At 36.8% G+C, this 15258-nt stretch overlaps 1 protein-coding gene across 24 annotated transcripts in view; it reads left to right on the top strand.

Moving 5' to 3' along the window:
- TCF4 (transcription factor 4) overlaps positions 1-15258 on the top strand; it is a 345979-nt gene that overhangs the window by 152735 nt on the left and 177986 nt on the right. The gene's annotated exons all lie outside the window — the stretch shown is intronic.

Below are 15258 nucleotides of genomic sequence, written 5' to 3'. Positions count from 1 at the left end.
GTGTCCCTGGCAGTATTCTCATCCAGTTGCTTCTCATATTTCCCTTGCAAACTTTCCCATTGGTTGGGGTCTATGGAGAGATTTTAGTGGCTGGCTGGTGGAAACGTTTGGGAGAACATTTGCGTATCAAAGCAGCCTAAATATTTGCAAAAATGTTTGCTTGAGAAAAAAAGAATCCACTTAGGATTAGGAAGTAACTGCTTAAACATTTTAAAAGCATTTGTGATTTCCTGAAGTATATTATTCATGAGCCAAGGCCTAACTTGAATTTCAGGGGTCATCCCAGAATCCATATTTTTAAAAAGTATATAAGATAATAAGTGTTTTGCTTTATGATTAAGATCTGTTCTTATATGTGGTATAAAAATGCAAAAAAAGAACAGACACAAATATATTTAAAAATTAATTGGTTATTATTTAGTCAACCTGTAAACAAAAGATGAAGAGAAAAGGCCTCATTAAATGATGAGATATTGAATAGCTTTAACCTGATTCCTTTCCTCTTTTTTTCCCCTTAAACACCATTGTATTACTGTGATGTGACATTTGGTTCTGCTGAAGTTCATGAGCTTTCTTGTAAGAGTAATGATTTGAATGGAAAATCTTTCTCTCTTTTTCTTGGTAAAGAGTTTAATATGGGCTTTTTTGTCTTCAAATTATTAAAATTTTAACTGCATTTCACTGATGGTTTGGAAACAATATATATAAAACTCAGTGCAGGCCAGTTTTTCCAATTTGTTAACAATGTAGGAGTTGAGCGTCGACAATTACTGTACTTAAAAGCCCCTCGGATCAGGTGTTATTTTACCATCTGGACATTTTAATTAGTAATAAAAATGTGGATATGTATACACAGAAATAGGATCTGCAGTACACGATGGCTCAATACACTCTAGTGGTGCTGAGGTGTGCATGGCTACATTTTACACACGTGTGTGTGCACGTGTGTGCGTGTGCATGCATGCACTCATGTGTAAGTGTAATGTATGTTGAGTAAGTGTTCATGCCTCCTAGGAAACTCAAGCATAGGAAGGATTCTAGTGACTTTTTCAAACTGGGCATTACCACAATACCAAAATATTTGGCTACTGTTCTTGAATAAGAAGTAAAAATGTATAACATATGTACTTGCATCCTACGTGATACTCGCCTTTATCTTTTTAATGCTCACACTTCCTCATCTAGTTTATGGTAGGGCATGGCAGTACAATGCTGGTATTAGACGTCGGCTTGGCCAGATGTGGCTCCTTCATTTCATAGCTGTGTGCTCTAAGTCAAGTACATCAACCTCTCTGAATCTCCGTTTCTCCTCATGTGCAGATGAAAGTATTAATGGTAATAGTTCTGATACCTACCTAACAGGATTATGGTGATGCTTTATAAAGCGTGTATGTGAAAGCACTTGATAAAATTCAAAGAGCTATAACAATTGATTTTAACGCAAATTACCAGCTCATAACCCACATACCATTTTCATAATTCAATAAATTATCTCACATTTAAAAATAAAGCATTTGCAGATATAAGATTACATTAGATTATTAACAAATAGTAACTTTGAGACCACCCAAATATGAGTTCATAATTTTACACATGAAGGAAAATGATCCGTTTTTATAAAGTATCTGGATATGCTCTTTGGAATAATGTTATTCTTAATTAAGGCAGAAGCGGGTACGTTTGAGGGAAATAGTGACCCTCTGGAGAAATGGAGAGTGAAAATAGTTTAGGGAAATGAGTCTTAGCGTCTTCTCTTTCGGAAAGATGCATACATGTTTCTCTTAATTATTATGAATTTCATGTTTGCAAACCAGTGTGAGTATTTAAACGATAATCATTATTGTTTAGAAAAACCTACCCATTACAATTTATTTCATATTATATTCGCTCAAGAATGCATCGTGCATCATCTCTAGGAAGTGAGGGAGTTGATAAAAATTGCTGTTTGACACTGGGCCAGATGGGTTTGGACACTTCCATAGAAACCTTTTTCAGTTTCTGTTGTAGGTTCACTTCTCTTCCTGAGAATTCTTCAGGAGAAACAGGAACATTTTTTTTTCTTTATTGTATAATGGTATATACCATTGTATAATGATGCTATTTTTGTTTATTTCATTAATTTAATCTTTTCCTTTCATGTAATAAATGCAGAACTTGGTTATTATACTACAATTTATTATTATAGACAACCTGGTTTTAATCAGAGCGTCTTAGAACGCTTGTAAGACTAGTTTCTGGGACGTGGGACAGGAGTATGCAGCATTCCATTTTGGTGTGGTGCTTAAAGGAGCTAAATTCAACGAGATAGTCTTCCGTTAATTTATTAATTTGGTTACTATTAAGTAAACCACAGAAGAAACAGGAACATGCTGTTTATGAGCTTTTAAGATTTTTTTAGACTTGAAAATGGAAACTAGTTTCATTTAATGCTGTCTGTATCAGTTTCATTGAAATGTCCCAAACTAATGACCACTTTCATTTACATATTTTAATCTAGTGAACAGATAGGATCTACAAATTATTGGTCTTGAAAATTTTTAAGTGAGGCTACAGGTCCTCCTCTTTGAAACTCCGTTTCATGAAAATGGCCATGTGTACCTTAACTTTAGATTTCAGTACCCCCAGTCGTGAGATGACAAAGAAATTGTGGGACTTCTTTAAAAATTGTCTCATAAGAGAGATTCAGTTAAAAACGAGTGGGGGTGGGGGGACAGGATTTAAAATTTAATAAAAAATAAAGTAATTCAAAGTAAAGTCTGTAGCCAAACTCCTTAATTGTGATGCATTTGCTGAGTTCCCCTCTTCCATCGTCGGGCCTGCTCTGATGCCATATGGCCTACCATGGAACATTTAACTTGTCAGATATAATGGATTGTCCTGGAAGCAGATTTTTGCTTTGAGCACTCGGCTCCTTTCTTGCATTTCACTCTCAGCTCCAGGCTGCAGAATGAAGGATTGTGGTGGAAATGCAAAGAAGAGGCACACAGTTGATTCCCCTTAAGAGAATGACCTATATGCCACAAAATTTTACCCACGTAAAGAGGCATTATCCCCGTCACTGGCCTTAGCAGGCTGCATGTCAGAATCATTTAAGTGCGCCTGGACTTAACAGATTGTGCAAACATTTCAGAATTGAGTGCTTAGGAATAATAAAACATCGTCATTTTAACTTATGCAGAAACAGTGTAGCCACATCAGCCAAATGATAAGTATTATTTTTCGTGACCTACATGAAACCTAAACCACCTGGTTTGTAGATGTTGTAAAGTAAGTTCAACTTTCAAATCTACTAAGAATGCTTGAAAAAACAATCACCTGATGAAGATGTTACATGGCTTATTGCTTTTGTTTGGTGAGTAGAGGTGAGGTTGAAATGGTCATTTAGGTGGATGGACAAGTGGCAGTTAATTATCCTACAGGCTTTCTATTTTGAAACTGAAGTGCACACCTTCCATTTATTATAACTTGCTTGAAAGTAGAAACTGAACATTGTGTGGGTTATTTAATTTTTATCTGCAAATGTAAAAAATATAGTATTTGATGTTGATTTTAATTTGGTGCTTTCATGAAGTAATTCTTTTTCATTTCAATTGGTGATATTGTTTCTGAAATCACAAGCTTGGAAAGCAGTAAGAGGAGTTTGTGACTTTTGCATTTATAGGAAAACTTCCTTAAAAGAATAAACAGTGCCCTCTCTATATGTACGTGTACGTACATAGCTGTACATACTCTTCTAGTATAACCTACTGGAACCCTAAAGCAAGTATTATAATACAGAGACCCAGAATAGGCAACTTACAAATAATCAAGTACAAACCAGTGGAAAAATAACTTATGTGTCTCAATTTAACCATAAAATGGTACATGTTCGATTGCTCTAGGGTTACAAAAATTAATTAATACATTTGTATACGACACATGTAAATACAGTTTGTTTGCAAAGAGCAGTTTAATATACTCACCAAAAAAATGTGTTTGTTAGAAATTTAATATTTGATTTACTTCTGCAAATTCATGTATTGTAGATAATTCTTAATAGAGATCTATAAAAACCACAGTGTCCTTGAGAACTGATATGGCCCCACTTGTATACAAAGAATTATTTCTTTTGAATGAACAGCTTTCAATGAAGCAGCTAAGAAATCTGTTCAAGTTGATATTTAACAAAAAAAAAAGTGTACTTATGTGTCTTTCTTACTAATCCTAAACTGAGCACATTTGTTTTATTAATGCCACAGATAGGACGATCCACCTTCCCCCCTCCCTGCATTCAAATTTTGGTCAAGCTTTTTCCTAAACGAGTGAATGGTTCAGTGGTGCCCCGCCAGAGCCGGCTCTTGTTGGGGCATGTGCGCCCTCTGCTGGCTGCTCAGCTGGGAACCTACTGATGTGTGCGATTCTTCCTTTTACTTTTCAAGGTTGGGGTTTTGTTGTTTTTTGTTTTGTTTTGTTTTTGCACTTTTACACAACTAATCATATATTTGCAGTAATTATAAAGTTGTAGGTTAATACTTTGTTTTTATTTGGAAATGAAGGGTTTCTTTTTGTTTGAGTTTTTGATGTTTTAATTTGATTTGGCTAAATAAACTTTGGCTAGTTTAGAGAACACGTAAAGTATATGCCACTCTTGAGTTTTTACATGGTTGATTTTATATTACTGTTAATTGTATTTTCATAGTTCCTCCTGGCCTGATTACACTTAAGAAGAATTTTTGTTTGACTAAGTTTGGAATGGACTTAAAAGGATAAATTACTGAAATTTTGAAACATTACTTTTTGTAGGATGTGGTAGGCAATCCCTGATATAGGACTCCCTGATAGGATTGACAGTTTCCACTTGCTTTGTGAAGGAAAATGAGCTTATATTTTCATTGTATTAGTTTATAAAGGCATTTTTTGGTTTCCTTGCAGATCAAATTAAGTGATCTTCCCTGGTAAACATTGAGAATGGTGATTGGAGTGGAACCCTTTTGGTCTTGTTTTGCCTCTTTGGGTTGTTGATAGAGTATGAGATGTTAAAGGAGCAAATCACTGTTGGTCTTTTTATTCCCAGGTCACAGGACTAACTTAATACAAGGGCAGTCACACAGGGAGCACCCTCGCCTCTCTGCCATTGCTTGGATGGAGAGTATCCTTGGGTCCTGGTAGTGAAGACCTGGAATCTGTAGAAAGAATATGTCCTAAACTAGCAAGATTCTTGTTGACAAGGTTTCATCAAACTCTTTACGATAATTATGTAGAAATGATTTGTACATATCTCCAAAATGAAAGGATTTGATTGAATCATTATGGTAGGTATTATATGGAGAGGGCAGTTTAGATCTTTACAGCTTTTTTTTTCTGTCTTATATTGCAAATTTCTCTAATTTGTAAGCAAATTCCATCAAAACTCCCAAACCAGCACCCCAAAATATGAAATGATCCAAGAACTTAGAGCTAGGGAAGGGGGAAAATGTTATCTAAGTTTTCCCATCTTGTCGATTTTAGGTACCAGTTACTTAAAAAAATTTTTTGGCTAAATCATATAAGTATCTGTTTTTATTTACCTTGATTTATTTAATAACTACAAACAGCATTCTAACATATCAAGTTCCCACGAAATCTGTGAGAATGGCATATTGCGTAGAATCTCAAACACAGGTCTTTCCTATCGCCGCCTGTTCCGGAGAGGAGGTTGTGTTCTTCTTCACTGCTCCTCAACACTCCCCTTCTGCCCCTTCCTGATGAGTGCTGTTGGGTTTACTCCCCCTTTCAGCCATCTGAACTCTTACCTCTTAAGAATAATGTCCATCACTGACTCTCCAGCAGCCAGCACCCAGCAAATATTTATTTCCGAATCTCATGTTTTTTGGACCGTGTTCCTACCTATCAGATGATCATTTTTACAAGGCTCAGAAGTGAACATTGCTGTCTGTAAATAATAACTCCACATAATGTATTTTATTTTCTTACATATTTTTGATAGAATGAGGTCACTATTCTGACTACTCCCCTTCTCCTTTCTCCTCCTTTGAGCATCCTTCCTCTGCCTCTCCTTTTCCTTCCTGTGCCCCTTGCCCCTCTCCCCCCCACTTTTGTCTCTTGATTTAGTCATGCTCATCAATTCAGTAATTAGGAGGCTTTTCTCAAATATCCAGTGTGGAACTTAGAGGCTTGTGTAATTTTATCTGTGAACTATCACCTTCTTTGAACAGTATAACTCTCAGAAGTTTGGTCCTGTTTGCCTCTGAGTTTGGTATTCGCAGGTCCATTCTCTTTAACTTGACCTTGAATAGCAGGCTCAGTGGTTAGCAATCTTCCTGCTGCTCTGTGGATGCCCTGAAATGTGTTCTGAATTCTGGGCTATTTCCCCTTAACTTCTCAGTGGTGTATGTGGTGTATGTTCAGGGATTATTAGACCAATAGTAACTCAGTTCTAGGGCTAGAAGAATGCTCATCTATATTACAGATACATATGTAAGTGACACTTGCATTATCTCCTGTCTGGTGTTAAAAATGTTATTTACGTATATGTGCAACTATGTAAGTATAATACTTATATATACGTATAAACTGTATTTAAAATCTTCATGAAACTCCCAACTCCTTTATTTTTGTGCAGTTTTGAGTAGCATATCAAATGCGTGTGGTTTCTTTAAGAGGTGATAATTGTTATATTCTTGTTAGCTGTAAGCTCAGCTTGAAAACCGAGGCCATCGCCTACATGCCAGGTGCTAAAATATGTAATTTTCCTATATAAACACGCTATAGCAAATGGAATACTAAACCTTTTATTTTCTGTTCCACTGTGCCCAATTCAAAGTTTGGTCGTTATTCATTTCATATTGGAAACACTCTGTTAGGACATCATGTTTAATGGGCAGCAAATAATTTATTGCTAAAAGTGATTTGCATGGTGAAATGTAGCTACTGATTTTCTTAAAATTTGCTGATAAATTCCAAATAATGGAGCCCGGCAACCAAGTCTTACTCGAACGATATTGTTCTCGTTACTGCATTTGGCTAGAAATGTTAGAGTCCTCCTCCCGAGGGATCAAAGAACCAGACTCCCTCCCTCGATATGGGCGTGTAATGCCTCAGTAGAGCAGGGACAAGGAGAAACGGGTGGGAGGGCCCGTTAAGTTAAGCCAAGTCATGTTCACTAGAGATTGATCCTGGAGGCTAACGATGACTTTGGTTTTGGGACAGAATGGGAGAGAGATGCTTTCAGAGCAGCGCCGGTGGGCACGGAGCGGCCGCTTCTCTCCAGGAGTCCCCTGCCTGTTGGTGATTAGGGGACTCTACCTGGTAATATGAGATTACATTCTTTAAAACAACCAGACTTCATGAGTGGAGATGGACGGATTGAAAGGCTACCTGGAAAAAGGTTTCTCTAACCCATGAAATGGTTACATGGTAACTGTCTGAAAGGGCCTCGGAGATAGCAATTATTTCTCTTTTTAAACATTCAGTTAAAGAGGTTGGATCAGGTAGTAACTGTATTTTCGTTATCCACCTGGTTACCAGGTGTATTGGAGTTTCATTTAATGTAACCTTAAAGATTGTGCCTGTCACTTAATTTGTCACTCTTACCCCTGGCTAGTTAGACTAACCAGTGGAATGCCAGACCCCACTCCGCTAAATGTAAGTTCTCTGGGGTAGAGAACCCAGGAATCTGTTTTAAGAAAAGTCTTACCAATGATTCTCATGATCCACAAAGTTTCTTAGCCTTAAAATTGAATTTTTTTTTGGGGGGGGGTTACTTTTCCCCAAGTCCATCTTATATCTTCCTTTGTGCCTAAGAATATAGTGAAAATATTTTATTTCTGCTTGCTTTTGATAAATTTAGTATCTATTGTAAGAATCACTTTTTTCATTTTTATATGAAAAATTATTGTATCTTTGCATAAAAAATACGATTTCAAGTGCATGTGTTGTTTCTTCAGAGACCACAGAAGTCTGTAATTGCCTTGCTTATATCCGATCATCCCAGACGCAGACTGCAATAGAAACATAAAATAGGGCAGACAGAACTATTAAGATCTTATTTACGTGAAGCCAGTGGTAAGTTACTCATTAGAAGTAAGTTGAGTGATTTCGGGGTTGCCCTTAGTCCTTCAGGTCTCTAGGGGACCCTTGTACAAATTGCTGATTCAGAAAATCATTACTCTGGTGGCTCAAGTGGCACTTTAGTGGCCTTAAAGGGTTATTTGACACACATCCCCAAACAGCTATGTTATCCCATGATTATGTTGATTAATTGCACACTCTGTGGAATTAGTGTTATTTTCAATGAAAGATTTCCCTGCATTTGGAAAATAAAGCATAAAACTCACGTGCTTTAATTTGATAATGTTTGCATATCTCCTAAGCATGGCACCGAGTGGGGGGATTATTTTGGCAGTTGTTGTATAGGGCATGTAAAATAATGTAATGCAGTTCTTTTTATTCTGCATTGAGAAGGTAGTTTTTGATCTTCCAGAGGATAGTCACTCAAAATGTTTATTATTTCTAACATTTTAACCCATCAAAGGAGTTGGGTCCCCCTCTTGGACTTCCTACAAATTGAGTTAAATAAAATTATTTGAGAGGAGGGTTGTGGTCACAAGGAGAAGAAAACAGGTGGAATAGTCTCTGTTATCGCAATGCTGATAATACGTCAAGAACACTCCAAAAAGAGGTGGCATACTGTAAAAATGGGCTTTGGTGCTGGAATTGGAAGTTTATGTTCTAGCTTCATCTCTTAATATCTGTATAACCTCTACGATTCGTTTAGCAGGTTTCTCTTTCTTAATTTTAGAGACCTCTCTTATAAAAATAGATTCAAAGGCCCATCTAGGAGTTCTTAGGGTGTCCTGTCTTAAGTAATGCAAGTTAAATTACTTTGCATACTATGTAGTGATTTACAAGTAGAAGAGCTTTAAGGAGAATTGAATATCAATTCTGAACCATGGGCAGTCTCCCAAAATGATGAGTTTTGATGATGCCTCAAGATAATCAGCATACCTGGAATTTTAGTTCAACCACTGTTTTGAAGGCAGCAGTGTCTAGACGAGATGAGGTGCCTCAACGATGAAATGCAGCCAAAACTCATGATTTTCCAGGATCAGAGCTATAGATCATTACTGAATATTCCATCTTAATGACTTGAGAACATCAATGAAAAAAGAGGACTAATGCTAGGCTTTTCTGGGAAAGTGGCTAACTCCCTATTTCCCTTTATTCTTTGCTACAAACTATGTGCCTAATCACCTTTTTCCCCACTTTGTTTTTCTGTTCTCAATTTAGAAAGGGGGAGGAAGAGAATTTTCTATGGTGCGGAATGGCTCATTTATCTGCTAGAATTGAGTTGTAATTCTTTTAGCATTTAGAAATTTATATATTTGGATTTTTTAATGCCTGTGGATGAGCACATAGTTGTCCTGATAATAGTAAGATTCTGCAGAAGAGAGCCAATGTTCTTCTCTGAATTTTAGAAATCCAAAGAATAACATCAATTTCTGATTTTTGGCAAACCCAGATGCTTACCTCCAAACTAGGATCAAGGATAATTAAGGTTGACCGGCTAGTTAGCATAGCAAAGGTGTCTCTGCGTAGAAACATGAGGAAAAGTTAAAAAAAAAAATAAAAATTAGATCAATTAAAATAAAATAAAATTCGGTTTACATTATTTGTTTGATAGAAAATTACAAACATATTAACCCAATACATCCATAGTGTTAAGTTTTTTTTGTACTAGTACTTCCTAAAGTTCTTCAGAACTTGTATTAATAGACAAAAAGATGGGGGCAGGTATGTGTATTCCAACAAGTAGGAAAGATTATATTAAATTAAATGTCTTTACTACAGAACTTTTCAGAGGTTGTAACATTCTAAGATACAATGTAAATTTCTGGGGCTGGAGGGAGAAGAGGGATATAGATAGCTTGTAACATTTTCTAGGCCATTTTAAGTAGTTTCCCTTTTATTTTCTGGAGCCTGTGTGGGGTTACTGTTCCACAAAAAGCACATGTGAGCGATGCTGTGTTGTCCTGTATTATAATTACATTTTTACTTTTATTCTTTTCTGTGCGTTTTAAACAGAGTCATATTCTTCACATAGGGAACGTGTAGAGATGCAGTTTGCTGCCATGTTTTGTTGATGACTTGCTTCGAGTAAATTTGGAGATGGTTGTAGTTTATTGTACGATGTCGCACGTTCTGGTGTACATCATTTGCACTGCTATAAAGTACCCAGAGATCTTTCAGGAGTAAAGCACCATGTATGTATAAATTATCACCATCTGTAAGACACTTTTATTAATTTCATGTTAAATCCATTGAGTGTTTTGTGCTCTGGGGTTTGAGGTTTCAGTATTGAGCTTCTTGCTTATATATAGTTGTTTTTTGTTTTGTTTTTTCAGAGTTTGAATACCAGCCACACAGAATAGTGCAACGAGCATAGCCTTTAGAATCAATTGGCAGGGTTGAATCCTGGCTCTATCATTTACTTCCTGTGTGATCTTGGGTAATTTTTGTATCTCAGTTTCCTCATCTGTAAAATGCTCTTTATACACCTGACTCACAGGGTTGTTGGGCAGATTGAATAAATCAGTCTACGTAAGCCCTTTGCATTGTGGGTAACACATGACAGGGACTCCGCTCTTCTTATTTGAACACAAGGAGGAAAAGGCAGGCGTAGAAAAGATGAATGAAATGTAAATAACCTCATGTATAGTTTCAGAACCTCTAAGAATCACAGTCATTGTTTAATGAAATAGTTTTTTAAATGTGAAAAAAAACTTAATAGAAATAGATTGGGGTTCAAGACAGAGATTTATTCTGACTTGATTGTGGTTATGATGAGTTAGTTCCCTAGTCTGATGGAACAAAAGGATTATTCTTCAGTTCCCAGAATGAGCGGTAACAGCAAAACAGCCTTGCTTCGTATTGTCCTGCAGCATCAGATAATTTTCTCGCATCGCTTTTCAAGGAGTATGTTTCACTCTATAGGTGCATCTTTTTCAGTGATAAAGTGGCTTTTTAAGAACGAAAGGCTAGAAACTCAAAACACGACCATGTTCTCATCCTACTGGTCAAACACCAGTGGGATCTTCTGTGTCACACAGCTTATCTCCAGAAATCATATTATCATTAAGTTGTTCTTATTGTCTCTCGTTCTTTTCATGTAGATTAGAACTGTCCAGGTGTAGGAATCTACCAATGGTGATACTTCTCAGATGTATCCTTGTGAATGAATAGACATGTGAGACCATTTTTTCCTTCATGTAACATTTAATTCTCATGTGATTCCCTTGACATTCCCTTACAGTAGGATACTGTGGATATATTGGAAGAAAGAAGTCAAATGGAAAATTATATAAGACTATAAAAGTATTAAATTTGGAATTATATAGGCATTTGTTAACCATACTGCCCCTAAATTAAAAAAAAACCAAAAACACGTTTTTTTCCCTTATCTTTCTTGGGGGAGCAAGATAAAAAGATCACTGAATAGATCAGTAAAAATATTAGTCTTTAAAAAAATTGGAAGTAGCTTATGCTGTATTTTCTGCTTAGGTTAGTTTTTCAAGGGCAACAGAAGAAGCAAGTGCATCCTTTTATTGATTGTCAATTGGTGCCATTTTTAATAATCAAATTTAAATATAGGTTTTAGCAGCTGGTGGGTTCAATTTGGACAAAACACGTGTTGACTTTCTAGGTTGTTTGCTCACTGTCGATGCCAACTTGTTCTAGAGAAGGGGCTGCGTGTTGATCTCCTTTGTCTGTAGAAGGATTGATTGACGGATGTTGTGTCTGCTCATTTACAGCGTTTTTCTTGTTTAATTTAAAAAATTGTGACATAGTATTACATGTTCCGTGTATACATCATTTTTGCAGAAGGAAGTTGTTTAGCCAATATGTCGACTTAGTTCATGAATTCCTCTCTATAGCTTTCATTCAGCCTTCAGTATACTACTTCATTAGGTCATACCATTCGTGTTTCATGCACTGCAAACCGTCACCAGCAGCGAAATTTAACATTTGGTCCTTTTAGGTATAAACATGAATCAAATGCCTGACAAGATTTGTTTCTGGTATATATTTCAGCGTACCCCCCACACCCCCTTTTCTGGGCATACAACAAATGTTACTAACGGGTACTTTTAGTTTTTAAAATATGGACAACAGTACTCCATGCAGTAAAAGACTTGAGCGATTAATGCTACCCTTATGCCTCTTTTGAGTAGTTTTAGCCATGGGGCTTGGCACTGCCACCATTGTCTTCGTGCCAAAAAAATATCCGCAGCGGCTGTCGCATTCTAGTACTGGAGGGTTGTCTTGAAAATTCCGCAGTGAATGCGCCGCGTTTGTTCATCACTGCTATCTCTTTTAAATATTGGAAAAATAGAATCTCCAGTTCTTTCAAAGCTCCGTTGTGGTTGTGGGGATGGGGGGAAGTGGGTGGCGAAGAATGGAGAACAGAGGAAAGAAGCTGTCTGCGCCAGCCAGTTGGTATAAGTGACAAAAATCCGTGCCTGACATAGAGTAAATGCAGATATTTAGGAGCTTTTGTGTTCCCGAGCACACATAGTTACTTAAGAATCCTGCTCAAACATGTTATCAGTACTCTTGAAAATTTTATTATCTGAAACAAATGTTCCAGTGAATTTTAAGCAGAAAATCCACCATCAAGCCATAGCTAATTTTTAAGGGACAATTTACACAAAAGATATATTTATTTTCCTAGAAACTGAGGTGTCATTGTAAAATGGCTGCCTTTTGTCATCGGGAAATGATAGGAATAGATATAATAATACATTTGAGAAGGTGCTCGGGTTTATCCACAATCCCTGATTGTTTTGCTCCCAAACGGGTTTGGGCTCTGAGGGCAGATTTATAGTTGAATTTGGGAACAAAAAGATGTAATAAAGTTAAAGGCTTACACTATCAGAATGAAATGTGTTTGCTTGTGATCTGTGGAGCGATCTACTTGATGGTAAAAGTGGATGCTACAGATGAAATCTTTACAAGGAGCATAATCCTAAAAAAAAAAAAAAAAAAAGGAAAGAAAAAAAAAAAAAAAAGAAAAAAGCGCACCTCCTGGCCTCCTGCTGGCTGCACTGCCTCTTTGGTACCTCGCAGACTTCGACAGAGTCCTGGACGGGTGCCCATTGATGTCATGGAAACACTCAAATTACTGAGAATGATTCATGTCTATGCTGGGCTCTTATCCTCCCCCACACAAACAGGAGTAGATTTTTAACCCTGACAACTTGTAATTTGCAGTGGGTTTATTTTTGTATCTGGATAAATATTTTTTAACAAGCAAAATTAAGATTAAGCAGTCTGTATCTGATATGATAGTAAAGAATGCTGGGCCCATGTAGCCAAGAGTGCTTTGGGGGACTCTGCAGCATGAATTCATATTCTCATCTCTCCCTCCTCCTTCCCTCCCTTCCTACCCACTTGCTCTTTCCATTCTGCTCTCCCTTTATTTCTCTTCTTTCCTTTCACCTCTATCTTCTCTCTCTCTCTCTCTCTCTCTCTCTCTCTCTCTCTCTCTCTCTCTCTCTCTCTCTCTATCTCTATCTCTATCTCTATCTCTCATCCTTACTATTTACACTGACATTTTGGCTTTAAAATAATGGAAGGAATAGCTCTAACTTATATGACTTGAGACAAATCCTGGTAGAAAATTTTATCTCGCTGAGGTCTGTGTGCTGGACTTTACTTGGGAAATAATGCCAGGTGGTGAAATTCTATAGAGGACAGCTGAGAGAGAGAGAGAGAGAGAGAGAGAGAGAGAGAGAGAGAGAGAGAGAGAGAGAGAGAGCCTTTCTTCCTTCAAACTGTATTTAACAATCCAATTTTTAGAAATTACCAAAGCAAGACACTAGATGTTCAATTTCCTAGGAAGTCAGAGCAAATTCTTCTGTTTCTTTCTGTCGGCCTGTTTGCCTGCCTACCTACCTACCTCTCTACCTGGCTTTCTAGTTATTAAACAAGTGAATATTATCTCAAAGTGAAGTATTGTGTGGTTGTACTGAAGCTTTTTAGATGAAAGAGCTTAAGGAAGGACAGACGTCATTTGATAGCTCATAAAGGCCAGGTCTTTTCTGTTAGTAATATTTGTAAAGAGAAGTTAAAGGGTATCTATAGATTGTATTTGACTTACTCAGAAGAGTAGATATGTCTGTATGACCATTTGCACTGCTGAACAGGTAAATGAATCTTTTCTTCAATGTAAAATCCTCATACAATTTGAGTTATTCTGTTAGATCTCCCCAAACTGACATTCTGTGAGATGATATCCTGTTTCATTAGCATTGAAACTGATATGGGCATTGATTTTCTACTTTGTACTGAACACTGTACCAGAAATGGGGTGGGGGGATGTTTTCCCAAGTTTGAGATTCCTTGAAATCAGTAGAAAAGTTAATACTGGGAGAGAGGGGGTTAATTTTAAGACGCAGGTTTAGCTTACTTTGAAAATCATCTTCCATTTTTTATATATATTGACTTAGATACAAGGCACACTTTTGATCAGATATAAAATTTTTAAAAATACGTTCTTTGTGTGGTGCAGGAAGACATACACTAATAACATTGCCATTGAACTAAAAGATAAAAAAATAACTGCTGTTACTTTTAGCATTTGTGTTAATTTGGCTCAGTTGAGAGGGGAAAATTTGGGGGTTATAAACTTTAGACGGATATGCAATCAGCCCCTCAAAATACTAGTTTTGAATTTTCCCATTGAAAAAAGAATACTATAGCCCTAGGTGTAAAGTACAATGTTCCTTAAAACTCTAGTCTCAAAGAAAGAAGTAAGTATCCTTCAGTCTCAGGCGAGGTGGGGTTTGTGTTCTTGGGTTCGTGGCCATGTCACTAGCCCCTTTTAATGCCCTGGGATGGACCGATTTTCTATGATGACTCTTTCTATGTCACTAACTAAACTACTGCTTAGATCTCTTATGATGTGGTTTCATTGTCTTCTTTGCTGATTATTAAGGCTAAACTTACTGTTAAAAAAACAAATGATCAGCCTTAGTTTGATCCTTAAATGTGGCCAAATAGCACTGAGGCTGTATGCATCTTTGTAAAGCTGTCTATAGATAAAAATTGGGTTGTTAGAATTGGAACAAGATCTTCATGTTCCATTATCCCATGTCCCGCTGGTCTACTGGTAGAATATGAACTTGGGTTTAGAGTGGGCAATTTTTCAGAAGTCCTCTTTCCCAAAAGTAAACTCCATCATCATCTTGATCATGATGTGATTCACTCCTGGGAAAGGGA

This window comes from Rhinolophus sinicus, chromosome 4 (assembly GCF_057876585.1).
Source record: "Rhinolophus sinicus isolate RSI-liver-muscle chromosome 4, RSI-T2T, whole genome shotgun sequence".
Classification (NCBI taxonomy): Eukaryota; Metazoa; Chordata; class Mammalia; order Chiroptera; family Rhinolophidae; genus Rhinolophus; species Rhinolophus sinicus.
The sequence above is the reverse complement of the archived record's forward strand: the minus strand, read 5'-3'. Positions and strand labels throughout refer to the sequence as shown.